The sequence below is a fragment of the Lissotriton vulgaris genome, chromosome 1_1 (genome assembly GCF_964263255.1).
Source record: "Lissotriton vulgaris chromosome 1_1, aLisVul1.2, whole genome shotgun sequence".
Classification (NCBI taxonomy): Eukaryota; Metazoa; Chordata; class Amphibia; order Caudata; family Salamandridae; genus Lissotriton; species Lissotriton vulgaris.
Genome location: NC_141685.1, coordinates 681660485 through 681676437, shown reverse-complemented (window position 1 = coordinate 681676437; position 15953 = coordinate 681660485).

Here is a 15953-nt window from a genome sequence, read left to right as displayed (position 1 = left end):
TTAATCCATTCGAGCAATAAAATCCTCGGTATAGACAGTGAAATGGTAATTGGGTGAAAATGTCGGTGTCCTTCACAATCTTCAATGGTTATCTGAATCAAAAAGAAAGCCACGAGCAGGAGGGTACTCCATGGAACAATTGCCTTGGTTTGCTTGCATTTATATCCTCAAACTGATGAGTTACTTGAAAGCCCAGGATCGGGAACATTGTCTGTGATAACCTTGTCACTTCACTTAATGTTATCAGGGGCACCATCCCCAACTCTTCGCTTTAATGCGACATCCTAATATTTTGTGAGATGTTATAGTCTTGATTTGCTAGCACTGTTGTACTCAAACTGACATGCCTGATAGCAATGATGTGTTGGTTGAAAGCCAAATACAAAGAAAAGAGGAGCACTCAGGTTTATAATACACTCTTGTAGGGTAAACCAAGGGTGCAAGCTGCTAGACTATGTTGGCTACATAGTTCGAAAACAGAAAAGAAAATGCAAGCAAAGCCTACATGCAGGATGCACTGTTCCTAGGAGAATGAATATTCTCACAAAGTAAAATGATTATCAGACTCTATTAAATCAGTAGTCTATGAATTTATATTGCAAACATTAATTTTATTTTGCAATGTTGTTATTCCAGAACTATACTAAGTTCTTAAATCATCTTTTAAATCATACACAAAAAACTTTTCATATGTCGATATTATTCATAACATGAAAGAAAATCCAATTTATATATATATATATACATATAAACCACTGTATTGCGTGGTTATCCATTTAGAGCAATAACATTATGTATGGTCACTTGCTGTCGCCCGATGCATTTCGGGAAGCCCTGTTCCCTTCTTCAGGGGCGAATACCTAGACAAATGTAATACAAAGAAATGTATATATCAAAATCATAATCCAACAGCGAATAAATGGTCGTTAAACACAGGAAGGAACATTCATCTTAGTATCATGATTTGCCAGTTAGTGAACTGAGCAGTGTATAAACATATCAGCTATATTTCACGATAGAATCACTATACATAGCACCTGCGAGAGCTAACACAAAGCTCCCCTCATGGCGATATGGTACCTTCATACATGGGAACACGGGTTATAAATATGATGTTCAAAAAATTGTACATGGTCATGAAACTTCACGCATACTTAGGGATAAAAGCTATGTGAAACAATAACACATATGTAAACATGTATATATATATGTTCATGGTCAGTCAACGTGGAGAAAATAAGGCAAGACACATGCTAAATGATGGTATCAGTGTCCAGCCCATAATGTAATGGAGCTGAGAAACAATAAGGGGATGGAACAACATCTATACATGTAACAACGCTAAGGCATGCTCAATTAAATACTCGAGGCTTTGATGGAGTGAAATAATCTACATACCAGTTTCTGGGTGGTAAAGAATGCAATTTGGGAATCTTCACTGCTTTGTGTAACATATAAAAACTGTAGAGAAGATAATAAGGAATTAATGGAAACGATGTATACTGCATAGTGCTTCAACAAAGGGGCCAGCTCTAGAGAACTACATGATTAGTCAAGGAAGAATAACACGAAAAATTCGTGATGATTACCGAATTTAACCGTTTTATGAACCTTGGATGTAAACAAGAATATCCAACGTACGCAGTGGTCGGACCGGTAACATAGAGATATCTAAACATAAACGACCCCTGGGGCTTAAATAACAGAGGAAATACCCCACTCAGTCTACAAAAGTGTGTGTTAGTACCTGATACAAAAAAGAATATATATGTAGTGGGGAGACGGTAACTCGAACTGTGGTCGATGTCGTTCTGTAATATGCGTCCGGTGCTCCAAAGTAGTAAACGATGTATAATTCTAGAGAGAATGAAAAACAATGCTAAGAGGCTCAAAGGTATACATTGTAACCTCAGATATCACTAGCGCACAACTGTGGCTTTCCGGTAGAATCTGATCGCCGCGGCGAGTCAAGTGAGGGTAGTACCCGAAGCGGAAATCTCGCGGAAGGGTACCATACGAGTTTTAAAATAGTCCCGGGAAGGAACACGTGTATCTACTATCCGGGGGGTAATGGGAAATGTAGTTACCTATGCTGCGTGGTATGAAGAATCAAGAAAAATGGACGCATGATGAAATGCTCCTAAAAGTAACCCTATCGTGCTGGGGCGAATGTGGGATATGTCACAAGGTATATTTCGGCAGTGACAAATATCAGGGGAAAGATTAAAAGGGGGGAGTACATACGGTGCTGAAATAAACGTGGACAGAAATGTTGGAGAAACAACGAGATACTCAACACAAATGAAAATCGTGTCATAGATAGTGGAGTGTTTTAGAAGCTAACTAATTATCTATGACAAATGAAAATACTGTAGTGTCTATATGAAAAGCTTATAAAGGTAAAAACATACAAGATGGCTATGCATACACCAACGTTCAGAAAAAACTGTATGATATCGATAGGTGCTACATCCTAACTCTAGTAGTAATTGATTACCCTCTACCTACAGTAGTTACATTCTATTAAGGTAGCAGGAGCTTACTGATTACTATAAATAGTACATCCTGACACGTATTGCAATAGGAAACCCTCTACCAAGGTAGTTACATTCTATTACGGATACATAAACAACTCCTGTGTGGAAAACAAGCATAGGCTCATAATGAATATCTAAATACATGATATGTCATCATCGATTAACTACCATCAAAGAAACAGTGATAGAAACAGACCAACATAGTATGCATTAGATGTAAGCAGGTATGTAGTATTCAAAAATAAAGAAATTCATGCGGTTGAAAAAAGGTTCAAAAATACACATGTACATGACCTAAACCAGTCTGATAAGAGTGGAAACCTAATAGAGTTATGATGTAACAATGAAGGTAAGACAAAACATGAAATGCTGATAGGGAATACTTTTTGGTTATCTGGCTATAAGAAACAACTGTAATCAACCCTGTCATTGAGACCTATGGGTATCAAGGTGGCAAGGTGTTCAATCCAGTACACCTCCCTCTGAAGTAGTTTGGCGTTGTTATCTTGGCCTTCTAATTTAGGTACAACTTCAATAATTTGAGCTCTCAGTTGGGCGATGTTGTGTTTTTGCTCAAGCCAGTGAGTTGCTACAGATGTGGTTCTATTTTTACACCTGAAATTGCTTTTATGCTCAGTGAGCCTGGTTTTGAATTTGCGAGCGGTTTTGCCTATATATAATTTGCCACATGGGCATTTTAGACAGTAAATGATATTCATAGTGTTACAGTCCCCCGAGTGACGTAACTCAATCTTCTTGCCTGTTGTCGGGTGTGTCATGCTATTGCCAATAATAATATTATTGCAGTGCACACAATTGAGGCACCGCATGGTGCCATTATGGGGTTCAGTGATAGCATTTATGGTGGGAGTTCTCAACTTATCCATTAAATTCCTACCTCTGGTGTAAGCAAAAATAGGTTTTTCAACAAAAATACCCCTAAAGTCACTTTCGTTCTGTAGCAGTTCCCATCTGCTCAAGATTATTCTTTTAATTTTACTGGACACAGTAGAGTATTTTGACACACATGTAATTCCTTTCTTCTGTGGTTTGGGTAAGGGGTTAAGCAGCATTTGCCTATCGACAATTGACAATCTATCAATTGTTTGATCCAACACTTCAGGAGGATAACCTCTACATTCAAACCTATCTCGATGCATTGGGATTTGAGCATTCAATGCCTCTTCATTGGCGCAAATTCTTTTCAGTCTCAAAAAATGCGAGTAGGGTAGATTGGTGATGAGACTCTTAGGATGAAAACTGGTAAATTGTAGAGTACTATTGCGGTCTGTAGGCTTCGTGAAAATGTCTGTATACAACCTGCGTGCCTGGTCATCTTTCTTGATTAGCACATCTAAATAGTTAACCTGAGTGTCACTCATAGAGTATGTAAATTGTATTCTGAGGTTCCTGGTGTTGAGTTCAGTGATAAGTCTGTGAAGTTCAGTGGTGTCTTTGCTCCAGATCAAAAAAATGTCGTCAATGTATCGACAATATTGGACAAGGCCCATCTGCCATTCCTCATTTGTCAGAATATGTTCGTCCTCGAATTTAGACATAAATATATTAGCATAGGAAGGTGCCCCAGAGAATCCCATGCTTGTCCCTGTCAGTTGTCCGTAGAAATTGTCTTTCCATCTGAAGTAACTATTGTTGAGGCAAAATGCAATAGTTTCAAAATAAATATACTCTTGTCCTCTGGGAGATCTAATTTAAGTAATGCCCATTCAGTTGCTTCCATGCCTTCCTCGTGGTTTATGGAAGTATATAGCGCGGTGACATCGATGGTGCATAATGTCCACTTGTGACTATACATACTTTGAATAATCTCAATTTTGTTGAGAAAATGTGTAGTGTCTTTGGTGTATGTGCACCAAGATGGCACAAATGTTTGGAGATAAAAATCCAGATATTTCCCAATGGGATCAAATATGGATCCACAACCAGCCACAATGGGGCGGAAAGGAGGATCAGTTGGGTGTTTGTGTATCTTAGGCGTCATATAGAGGCGCGGTCTTTTGGGATTGGACGTAGTCAGAAAAGACTTTTCTTCTTCAGTGATAATGCCATCTTGTCTTGCTTTCTGTAGATATGTTTGCAGAAAACTCTGTAGGGTGTTAGTGGGGTCACTGTCCAAGATAGTGTATGTATTCAAATCGTTTACATGGTCATCTACTTTCCGCACGTAGTAATCTGTGTCCATGACAACGAGAGCTCCTCCCTTGTCTGCAGGTTTCAATGTAAGTATATTATACATCGTTTACTACTTTGGAGCACCGGACGCAAATTACAGAACGACATCGACCACAGTTCGAGTTACCGTCTCCCCACTACATATATATTCTTTTTTGAATCAGGTACTAACACACACTTTTGTAGACTGAGTGGGGTATTTCCTCTGTTATTTAAGCCCCAGGGGTCGTTTATGTTTAGATATCTCTATGTTACCGGTCCGACCACTGCGTACGTTGGATATTCTTGTTTACATCCAAGGTTCATAAAACGGTTAAATTCGGTAATCATCACGAATTTTTCGTGTTATTCTTCCTTGACTAATCATGTAGTTCTCTAGAGCTGACCCCTTTGTTGAAGCACTATGCAGTATACATCGTTTCCATTAATTCCTTATTATCTTCTCTACAGTTTTTATATGTTACACAAAGCAGTGAAGATTCCCAAATTGCATTCTTTACCACCCAGAAACTGGTATGTAGATTATTTCACTCCATCAAAGCCTCGAGTATTTAATTGAGCATGCCTTAGCGTTGTTACATGTATAGATGTTGTTCCATCCCCTTATTGTTTCTCAGCTCCATTACATTATGGGCTGGACACTGATACCATCATTTAGCATGTGTCTTGCCTTATTTTCTCCACGTTGACTGACCATGAACATATATATATACATGTTTACATATGTGTTATTGTTTCACATAGCTTTTATCCCTAAGTATGCGTGAAGTTTCATGACCATGTACAATTTTTTGAACATCATATTTATAACCCGTGTTTCCATGTATGAAGGTACCATATCGCCATGAGGGGAGCTTTGTGTTAGCTCTCGCAGGTGCTATGTATAGTGATTCTATCGTGAAATATAGCTGATATGTTTATACACTGCTCAGTTCACTAACTGGCAAATCATGATACTAAGATGAATGTTCCTTCCTGTGTTTAACGACCATTTATTCGCTGTTGGATTATGATTTTGATATATACATTTCTTTGTATTACATTTGTCTAGGTATTCGCCCCTGAAGAAGGGAACAGGGCTTCCCGAAATGCATCGGGCGACTGCAAGTGACCATACATAATGTTATTGCTCTAAATGGATAACCACGCAATACAGTGGTTTATATGTATATATATATATATAAATTGGATTTTCTTTCATGTTATGAATAATATCGACATATGAAAAGTTTTTTGTGTATGATTTAAAAGATGATTTAAGAACTTAGTATAGTTCTGGAATAACAACATTGCAAAATAAAATTAATGTTTGCAATATAAATTCATAGACTACTGATTTAATAGAGTCTGATAATCATTTTACTTTGTGAGAATATTCATTCTCCTAGGAACAGTGCATCCTGCATGTAGGCTTTGCTTGCATTTTCTTTTCTGGGTTGGTTGAAAGCCCAGGTTTGACAACAGTGTCTTTGAAACCATGGAGGGATGAGGCCAACCTCGAATGGCGGGAAAGGTTAAATATTGCCACCACAATATCTACAATAACTTACAATTTCCATTAATTTGAATCTTAGGCTCACTCAGTAAATTGAAGTTCACAAGTCCTGTACTAGGAAACGGTGAACGTATAAAAGGTTTATCTGGTCATCAGTTTCATCAGTTCAAAAGACATACTGTCAATGTCAAATAGCCTACATTTCTCTTTTTTTATTTTATTATTTTATTTATAAGCATTTAAGAAGATACACAATGCTGTAAAGTCCAACAAGGATACAGGCTACACATGATGCAGAGTGGTTATACATCACAATTCAAATCATTTGTTTCATCAGCAGCTACAGTCTGTCATCATACTAACATATCATGGCTGAACAGTTTGATTTACCTTGTAAATAGGCAACTAGATACATTTAGTAGTCCCTTGGCTTTGAACCTGTGGGCAGCTCCTCCTCATATATCTTTAAAGTATCCTTACAATAAACCATAGCCTTAATCCAATTTTTGGTCCGTGGAGTGTCCCTGCTGCCCCAACATAATGATATCCTACGTTAGCTAAGAGTAGCGCTATCATACAACACTTCCGTGTTGTAGCTCCCACGGTATTTACTATATCTAGCAGACATGTTCTAATTGAGCAGTCAATAGAAATACCAAGCATTTCATTTAATAGCTGTAAAACCTCAGTCCAGTAGGCTCTAATAGATAAACAATGCCAAGCTAGATGTGGGAAATCGGCACCTTCCGCCCCGCTCTCTGGCAGCATGCAAACTTGTGTAGTTGAGAGGGGGTATGGTATGTTTGGTGCAAGTATTTATAGTGAAGAATGCGCAAATTGCCATTCGGTGTGAGCATACCAGTTGTAGTGCAGCAGGCAGCCCATTCCTCCTCTGTCAGGGGAATGTCCAGCGTGTTATTTCACTGTGTCCATGCTTTATAAGTATTGCCATCAGTATCCCCTTGAAGTAGCGTATATAGGCGTTTAACCATATGAGCGTTATGAGGTGTGGTGATAATCATTTGCAGTGCATTTAGTTGTGGTGGTTCATGGGGGTACGTGGGATAGAGTTTTTTAATTGCTGCACTTAGTCTGTGATAGGTGAACTGAAAAAGTAAAGTTTGGTTTCTGATGTAGTGCAAGTCTTTGGGTTCGGTAAAGCTGCCATCCTCATATAAATCGCCCATCGTATCCATATCCACTTGTGGCAATAGGTCTGTTCCCACTTTTTCCTGGGTAACCGATCATTCTGGGTGGAACCGTAAGGGTAGTGCTGGTGCATATAGTGGCAAGTTATTTGCCAGTTTCCCCATCTTTCCCCAAGCTGCATTGGTGGTGTCAACTGTGTTGATTGCTCGTGGGTGTATTCGGGGACGTCTCTGTGGCAGGATAGCATTCAGCGGGATGGGATATGCATCCCCGTGTTCAATAACTATATGAGGCAAATATGGAACAGGGTGATACCAATAGAGCGCACATTGCGCTTGAGGGCACAGATACTAGAGGAGGAAATCTGGTACTTTGAATCCCACTTTGGAAAAGGGCAATGTTAAGGCCCGAAGCTCAATACGCGATTGTTTGCCCGCCCATATGAGGCAGGTGACCACCATTGTAAGTCTCCGGAATACTATGGTTGGTGGGGTAATTGAAATGCTATTAAAGAGGTAGAGGAGTTTAGGCAGTATGACCATCTTAACAATGGCCAGTCGGTCAACCAGTGACAATGGTAGCTGTATCCAGCGCTCCACTTTCTCTTCTAGTGTCCTGATGACCGCCTCATAATTTATACAGATAACCGTTTCTGGGTCACGGTGGTACCATACCCCCAGATAGTTGACCGGTTCTGTTTGCCACTCAAGCGGAAATTCTGCTTTGTGCGGGCCTGTGGTGTCAATTAAAAAGGGATGATGAGGGATTTTGCCCAATTAATCTGGAGACCGGAGTGATGACCAAATGTAATATATTCTCTAAGTAGTTGGGACAGGTTTACCCCTTGGTTCTTGACATATAACACCATGTTGTCCGCATACAGTGAAATATTGAGTGGCCTTTGTAGGAATTGGCGGCATAGGTATGACCCTGCCTCACTTTGCAGGCTAGAGGTTCAAGGGCGATCGCAAAGAGTAATGGGGAGAGGGGGCAGCCTTGACGCATACCTCATTTGATTTGGATAGCGTCTGATACGTAAATGTTGACTCTTATCCTCACTGTGGGTTGCGTATAGTATTTGAACCCATTGCAAGAACATTGGGGGGAAACCCATCCTTTGTAGTATGGTGTGGAGGTATGTTCATTCGATGGAATCGAATGCTTTTGCTGCATCCAGAAGTATTGCTGCTGCTTGCATGTCTGGGGCCAGGTAGTGTGGCAATGCATATAAAGTTCGAGTGTTATGCGCTGTAGATTGACCAGGTATAAATTCCGATTGGTCTGGCAATACGATTTTTGTCATCAGTGGTTGAAGGCGCTTTGCAATCAGTTTGGAAAGGATTTTTGTGTCTGTGTTGATCAGGGACAATGGCCTGTGGGATTCACACTTCTACGGGTCCTTGTTCGGTTTCAGGAGGGCAATGAGCATGGCCTTTCGCAGTGTAGGGGGGAGAATCTGAATAGCATGTGTGTCCAGATAAATTTCTACAAGATGAGAGGCTAGTAGGTCAATAAATGCTTTATTAAATTCGCTGGCAAAACCGTCTGGACTGGGTGCTTTACCATTGGGAAGGGATTTAACTACCTTGTGACTTCTTCTACTGTTACAGGTTGCAAGAGGTACTCCCTCTGTGTATCTGATAGCCAGGCCAATGCCACATCCTCCAAATAGTTCTCAAGCTCAGTCTGGGTGGCTATTTCTCGCGATGCATAAAGCTCACCATAATTATCCATGAATGCTTACAGAATGACTTTAGTTTCATAGTGAGGTGTGCCCTTACCGTCTGTTATCGTAAGTACCGTATGTGCCTTGTGTTCCATACTGATTTTGCGTGCTAGAGTGCGGCCTGGTCTGCCTCCCTCACCATACATGCGGGCAGTGTGCTGTTTGGAAATATATTTGAGTTTGTCTTCCGCAAGCTCTTGATATTCTGACATGACCTGTCGAATCTCGCAGAGGATGGACACATTATGTGTCTGTTCATATTCACGTTTTAGGGCACCTAGTTGGAGCTCTCGTTGGGCAAGTTGGGCGTGTATGTCTTTTAATATGCCAGCATTGGTACTAATACAGACACCTCATATAGTAGCTTTAAATGCTTTGCATAGTAAACTAGGGTCCTCTGTTGAGGCTTGATTAATAGTAAAGTAGTCACTAATCGCTTGTGCAATGGTTTCAGTATAGGAAGAGTCTAGTAATGCACTGGCATTAAAACGCCAGATATATGGTGGTGTTGTGTAATGGGGAAGTTCAATATATAATAGTACCGGCTTGTGGTCGGAGAGGGTTTTGGGTAGGTGTTTAATGCATCGAGTCCAGGATACACTGTTGTCAGTTCCCAGCCAGTAGTCAATGTGAGACCAGCTGTTGTGAACAGTGAAGCTATATGTGGCCTCTCTGTGTTGGGGGTATCGAGTTCTCCAGATATCGACCAAAATGTACTATGGCATAATATTTTTCACCTTATTTACCGCCTGTTTGTGCAGCTCTCTAGATGAATCCGACCGATCCAGGGATTCATTTAACATTAGGTTTAAATCTCCACCCCTTAATATAGTAATTTCAGGTAAGTGATTTAGTTTGCACCATAATGATGTGTAAAAACCCGGGTCATCTATGTTTGGACCATACGTATGGCTGAGGCCGATGCGATGTCCCCTAAGATGACCTGTAACATCATCCGTTATGGTGTGCTCTATGTGAACGTGTGCACCCTTCTTCACTAAGATCAGCACACCTCTAGAGTAAGATGAGTATGATGAAGGCAAAACCGTTTCCGCCCATTTGCTTCCTATAGTACATTTAGTGGAGGAAGCAGGTGTGTCTCCTGTAAAAGAGCAAAATTTACGTGTAATCTATCCAGATATGCAAATTTCTGCCTAATCTTTTTTGGATTACTCAACCACCTGACCTTCCAGGACAGGAAATTAAGTTGTGGTGGGTGCAATCTAGCTATCGTGATGTGAAAAAACAACATTTGTTGGCGTTGTCTAGATTTTCGCATATATTCCATGCAGTGTTCGTAGCCGAAGATACTTTGATATTGGATTTGGGAGTGATTGTGACTCTATTCGTTTCAACGTAGTGCATAATTAGTAGCCCGCACTGCAAAGAACATCCCCCTACCCCTCCCACTCAAACTTTGGCATCCCAATCACACCAAAGACATTCCCAGCACAACATTAACAACATAACTAAAACCATGATGGGGAGCACCCGCTCGGGGGGATCCGCCAGGTATACACATCTCCATCCACCTCGTTGGATGTGGTCAGGGGTTACGTTAGAGACCTGAGTGTATGTATTGTGACAGATATTTTGTGCGCAGCATATATGTAATAACACATATTTGTTAAACAGTGACTTGTCCAGTTGCGTGTGCATAAGGGATCTCGTGTATAATCAGTTACAAGAACGCTCATTTTAACCAGTACAGTTATATGAGTGTTCATGAGCTAAAATTAAAAGGCCGTGATAGCACTTCATCTAGGATGTTTTTCAGTGGCCGGTGTATATCGCTTACAGTCCTAATACTGTGATGTCATCTGGAGGGTGTTATAATAATAAGAGCACTGTAACAGTTCATGGAATCACATTGCTATAGAGTCATCTTAACATGAGCCTTTGATGATACCCATGGTACCATGGACACTGACCTACATTGGTGTTAAGTGCGTGAGTGCACACGTAATGTCTTGCCACCAGATGAAAGACAATCATGTCCACATCTATGTTCATGGCATCCCACATCTGCTCGGAGGCGGTGGGTGCAGGGCCTCTGTTGGATTTGGCCCTTTTGGCAGGTTCACCCCAAAACTTTTTGCGTTCTCCTAGCCTGTTTCTGTAACCTAGTGTTGGATAATTTTAGACCTCTGTGCACTTTAGCACTGTGGCCCAGTGTAAAATGTCTTGCCACCAGATGAAAGATGATCATGTCCATGCCCATGTTCATAGCGTCCCACATTTGCCCGGAGGCGGTGGGTGCAGGGCCTCTGTTGGATTTGGCCCTTTTGGCAGGTTCACCCCGAAACGTTTTGCTTTCTCCTAGCCTGTTTCTGTAACCTAGTCTTGGATCATTTTAGACCTCTGTGCACTTTAGCACTGTGGCCCAGTGTAAAGTGCGGGCGCTCTCTGTGAATATGTGGTGAGAATGGCCTTCCCTCCCATAGGAATGCATAGGGGATATGTGTGACCCTGATAGTTCCTGGTGTGAGAGGAGTTCAGGGGTGAGTTTGGTATGTGTGAACTCGTGAGAATAAATGCTGCACAATGGCGTGCACAGATTTATTGTGACTGGTGGAGAAGTGCCACTTTTAGAAGTTGGCATTTCTGTGTGCAGTGTCATGTGAATTGCCTGACTGGCTTGTGAGTGACAGGTGCTGGATGGTGTGGCTGGCTCCAGGTGCCAGGAGGGGTCTGCCCGGTGGTGAATAGGGAGATCTGCATGTAGATGGGAGGGGGGAGTTGCACCTGGGACCTGAATAGGGCTGTGCCTTCCCTCCACAATGCTGGCTCCACCCCTTGTGGTGCGTCTGATGTCCCTAGCCTGTCCTGTGAAATGGAGAGAGGGGCTGAGCAAAACAAAGTGCTCAGGGGTTCCCCTGAACCAGTTGTAGCTGGTTCTCCCATTGCCTGTACCTTTTAGACAAAATATTTCAGTGTATAAAAGAAGGGTCTGTGAACCTATGTTTCTGTTCTCTGCTTGGATCCTGATTGTTGCAGGGCGTGCTGCTGGATCCCAGGAGGACTTGCCAGGAGGGCTGCCTCCCTGGGTCCAGCTATGCCTTGAAACCTTTGTGGCTTTATTTCCTGATTTAAAGACTTTGGGGACTATGGGCCATATGTATCAAGCAAATTCGCATTTGAAAAGGCCTTTGTGAATGCGAATTTGCTAAATGGTATGTATGAAGAAAAATCTGGTGCAAAACAAGGAATCGCAAAATTTGCGATTCCTTATTTTGCAATTGCATTTCAGGAATCGCAAATTCTGCGATTCCTAAAATGCATTGTATGAAGCAAAAAAAATGCAAAATGTCCTTAAGTAATCGCAAATTACCACCAACTTCTATTTGGTGGTAAGTTGCAAATTTCTTGAAAAATGCACATTTTTGCATTTTTCAAAGTGCCATGTGACGCACATACATGCCCTTAGGGCATGAATTTGCGCCACATGTGCACCCATGCATATTTCAGGGGTGCAACAGGGTGTCATTTGGACACCCCTGCACCTGTCAAGCCCGCCCTGGTGTCAACACGCTGTGCCCCACTGCCAGGAATAAGACTCAAAGAATTTCCGTGGTATTACCGTTCCTGTGGGTGCAGAAATTCATTGAGGCAAGAACGGTATACCCGGCAGGTCAAGGCAGCGCTGTGCCGCTTTAGCGCAAGGTTAGCGTTCTAGCCTTTCACAATTCGAGCGGCCATTTTGTGCGCTCCATCCCTGAGTACTGCGCACTTCAACCGTCATACTGAAGCGAGCGGCAGCATTCTGGAGAGTCTCCTCAGATTCTCATTCTGGTTGCCGTTCTTTTGGACTTTGTCATTCCGAAGAGGATTCGATTTTGTCAGCTCCTCACAGCCTGTTTCGGGTCATTCCGGAGTCGCAGCTTTAGTCCTGCTTTGACCCTCTGCCTCAGCAGTTGTGAGGTAAGCCGCTACGGGCAGCTCCTAGCGGATGATCCTTCAGTTTTGGTTTTCCTCGACCAAGTACTTCAAACATATATTGCTCATTGGATTAAAGACTTTGTGGAACTGGTTGCTGAGTCAGTTCTCGTCAGTAATCGTACCAGTTCAGTTCCTTCAGCTTCTCCGTCAGCGGCCAGTACTTGAACTCTTCATGTGAGCGTTCAACTATTCACCTCAGAGACTTTAAGAATTGTTCTTGCGGACCTCCAGTTGGGATTTCTCATATCCATCAGGTGTATCCACTTCATCCTAGAACTGTATCCAGTCGGAGAAGTGTTTAGGGGTTATAATATATGCGCATATAGGTTATTCCCTTATTCACACACACACCAAGTAATGTCCTGGCATTTGCAGAGTAAGACGTCATTCTCCATTGTCATCTGAGTCAACCAAGGAGAGCAGCTCAATCCACACTCTTATCAGGTACAGCTCGAAACAGTGATATCGTGGAAGAGTAAAGTTGCTGGAACTGTGTATTGTGAATGGTGAATTCCACTCCTTGAAGGGACGTATTAATTTGTGGTTACTTTTGCAGGTGTCCTCAACTCAACCAAACCTAGACGACACCAGGGTGTGGCAGCCTCTCTTGTTTGTCATCCACTTCCCCTTTCCCTTTCGTTCCTGGGCTCAGAGGAATCTGGGTGCAGGGGCAATTGGGAGTTGGGAACTTATCTTCTGAAGACCCTCGCTTGATCGCCCCCACAGACCATAGGAGTTCAGGTTAGTCCTCTTGACAGATTGAAGTGCCAATAGACACATTGTGCCTTCTGTCTGGGCGAGATGACTGAGGGTTGGGATATGAAGGCTTTGACCTCAGTGCTGGAGGGAATGCAAAAACAGTTGAGCGACACTCAGGAGGAGATTAAGAAATCCAATCAGGAGACTAGTTATTTACGGCAAAGATTAGACGAGTTAGCTACTAGTCCCAATCCCAGTTTTGAAAGATCGAAGTTTCAGAGTTTTGCTTCTTCCTCATCTTCCTCAGAGTTAACAACCCAAGTGGTACATGCCATGTCACCCACTATTCCATTAGCTCCTCCAGAGAGGTTTCAAGGGGATCCACATAAGGCCCAAATTTTTCTGACACAATGCTCGTTGCATTTTTTGTGCAAACCCATTTTGTTTAAGGAGGATCAGTCCAAAGTGACTTTTGTTCTGTCTTATCTGAGTGGAGATGCAGCAGCATGGTCTCTACCCTTGGTATCAGCCAACGATCCGGTACTCTACAAGTTTGAAGATTTCAAAGCAGAATTTTTACGCATTTTCGATAGGAGGACCATTTCACAGGCCACCGATAACGAATTGTTGGATCTTAGGCAGGGCAATAAGGAGTTGGTTGCTTACATAGCACAATTTAATCAACTCATTGTCGAGACCAGCTGGCCCGCGGCCAAGAGAGCCGCCATCTTTTACAGAGGACTTAAAGATGAGCTCAAGGATGGTCTAGCTCAAATTCCTAAGAGACCAACGGATTTGTCGGAGTTGATCGACTTAGTCTTACACATCGATCAGCGCCAGTCTGAGAGGCGGAGTGAGAGACGCAAGGATTTCAGGTCAGTCCCGCAAAGGTTGGATCGAGCTCGAACCGAGGTCAGTAAGAGTCATGAAGTCACCCAGGCAGAGGAACCAATGCAAATCGGCTCAGTACGGGGTCCTCTCAGTATGGAAGAACGTGAGAAGCGTCGAGCAGGAAAACTGTGTATGTATTGTGGTCTGCCGGGCCATTTTGTTCGTGAATGCCCTAAGAGACTGAAGAAGTCTACGATGGTAAAAGATCGGCTTCACCAGTAGACGGGGTTGCCCTGGTGGAAGCGACACAAGAGTCAGCCCCAAAATCGCAGTCTTTGGCAAACACCTTACAATGTGCAGCACCTCATCTCATTCTGACCAGTAGGATCCAGTTTGGAGAAGATGTTCACCATCACGTCTCAATCATGATTGATTCCGGAGCCACTGGGAACTTTTGCGATATTCAATTTGCTAAATCCTTGGGAATTCGATTTGAGAAGAAATTAAAGCCGGAGTTGGTGCGAGCAGTTGACGGAACAAACCTGTCTTCGGGGCCCATCGTAGCAGATACAGAGACCATAACCATATTTGGTCCTGGGAGCCATCGGAGTTTGGTGCGATTTAATTTAATTGACGCTCCGCAGTTTCAGCTAATTCTTGGTCTGCCTTGACTCACTGAACATAATCCCAAGATCGATTGGGCCAAGCGCACACTGGAGATGTCATCGGAATATTGTCAAGAACACTGTAAGGCATCCTCTCCGGGGGAACTTCAGCAGTCCCTGTCCTCTAGTCTGGCGGGTCAAGTCCAAACAATTTGCTCTTTGGAGATACCTGAGATTCCGGAAGAATATCTAGACTTGAAGGAGGTGTTCAATGAACAGGAGGCGCAGAAGTTACCTCCTCATCGTGTTTACGACTGTCGCATAGAATTGGAGCCTGGAGCAGCACTCCCGTGCAGTCGCATTTATGCCCTTTCAGAACCAGAGAACGAACACCTCAAGGAATACATAGAGCAACATTTAGCCAATGGATTTATACGGCCATCCCAGTCCCCAGTGTCGTCTACGCTCTTTTTTTATTCCTAAGAAGGATGGATCTCTGCGGACCTGCATTGACTATAGAGCACTCAATTTGGTCACAAAAAAGAATCGCTATCCTTTGCCCCTCATTTCGGAGCTCTTGGACCAGGTCAAGGAAGCATGTATTTATACAAAGCTCAATCTCAGAGGAGCTTACCATTTGGTTCGCATGGCAGAAGGAGAAGAATGGAAGACGGCATTCCGCACCCGGCTGGGACTATTTGAATACCAAGTGATGCCTTTTGGGCTCTGTATTGCCCCAGCTGCGTTCCAGCATTTTGTAAATGACATCCTTCGGGAAT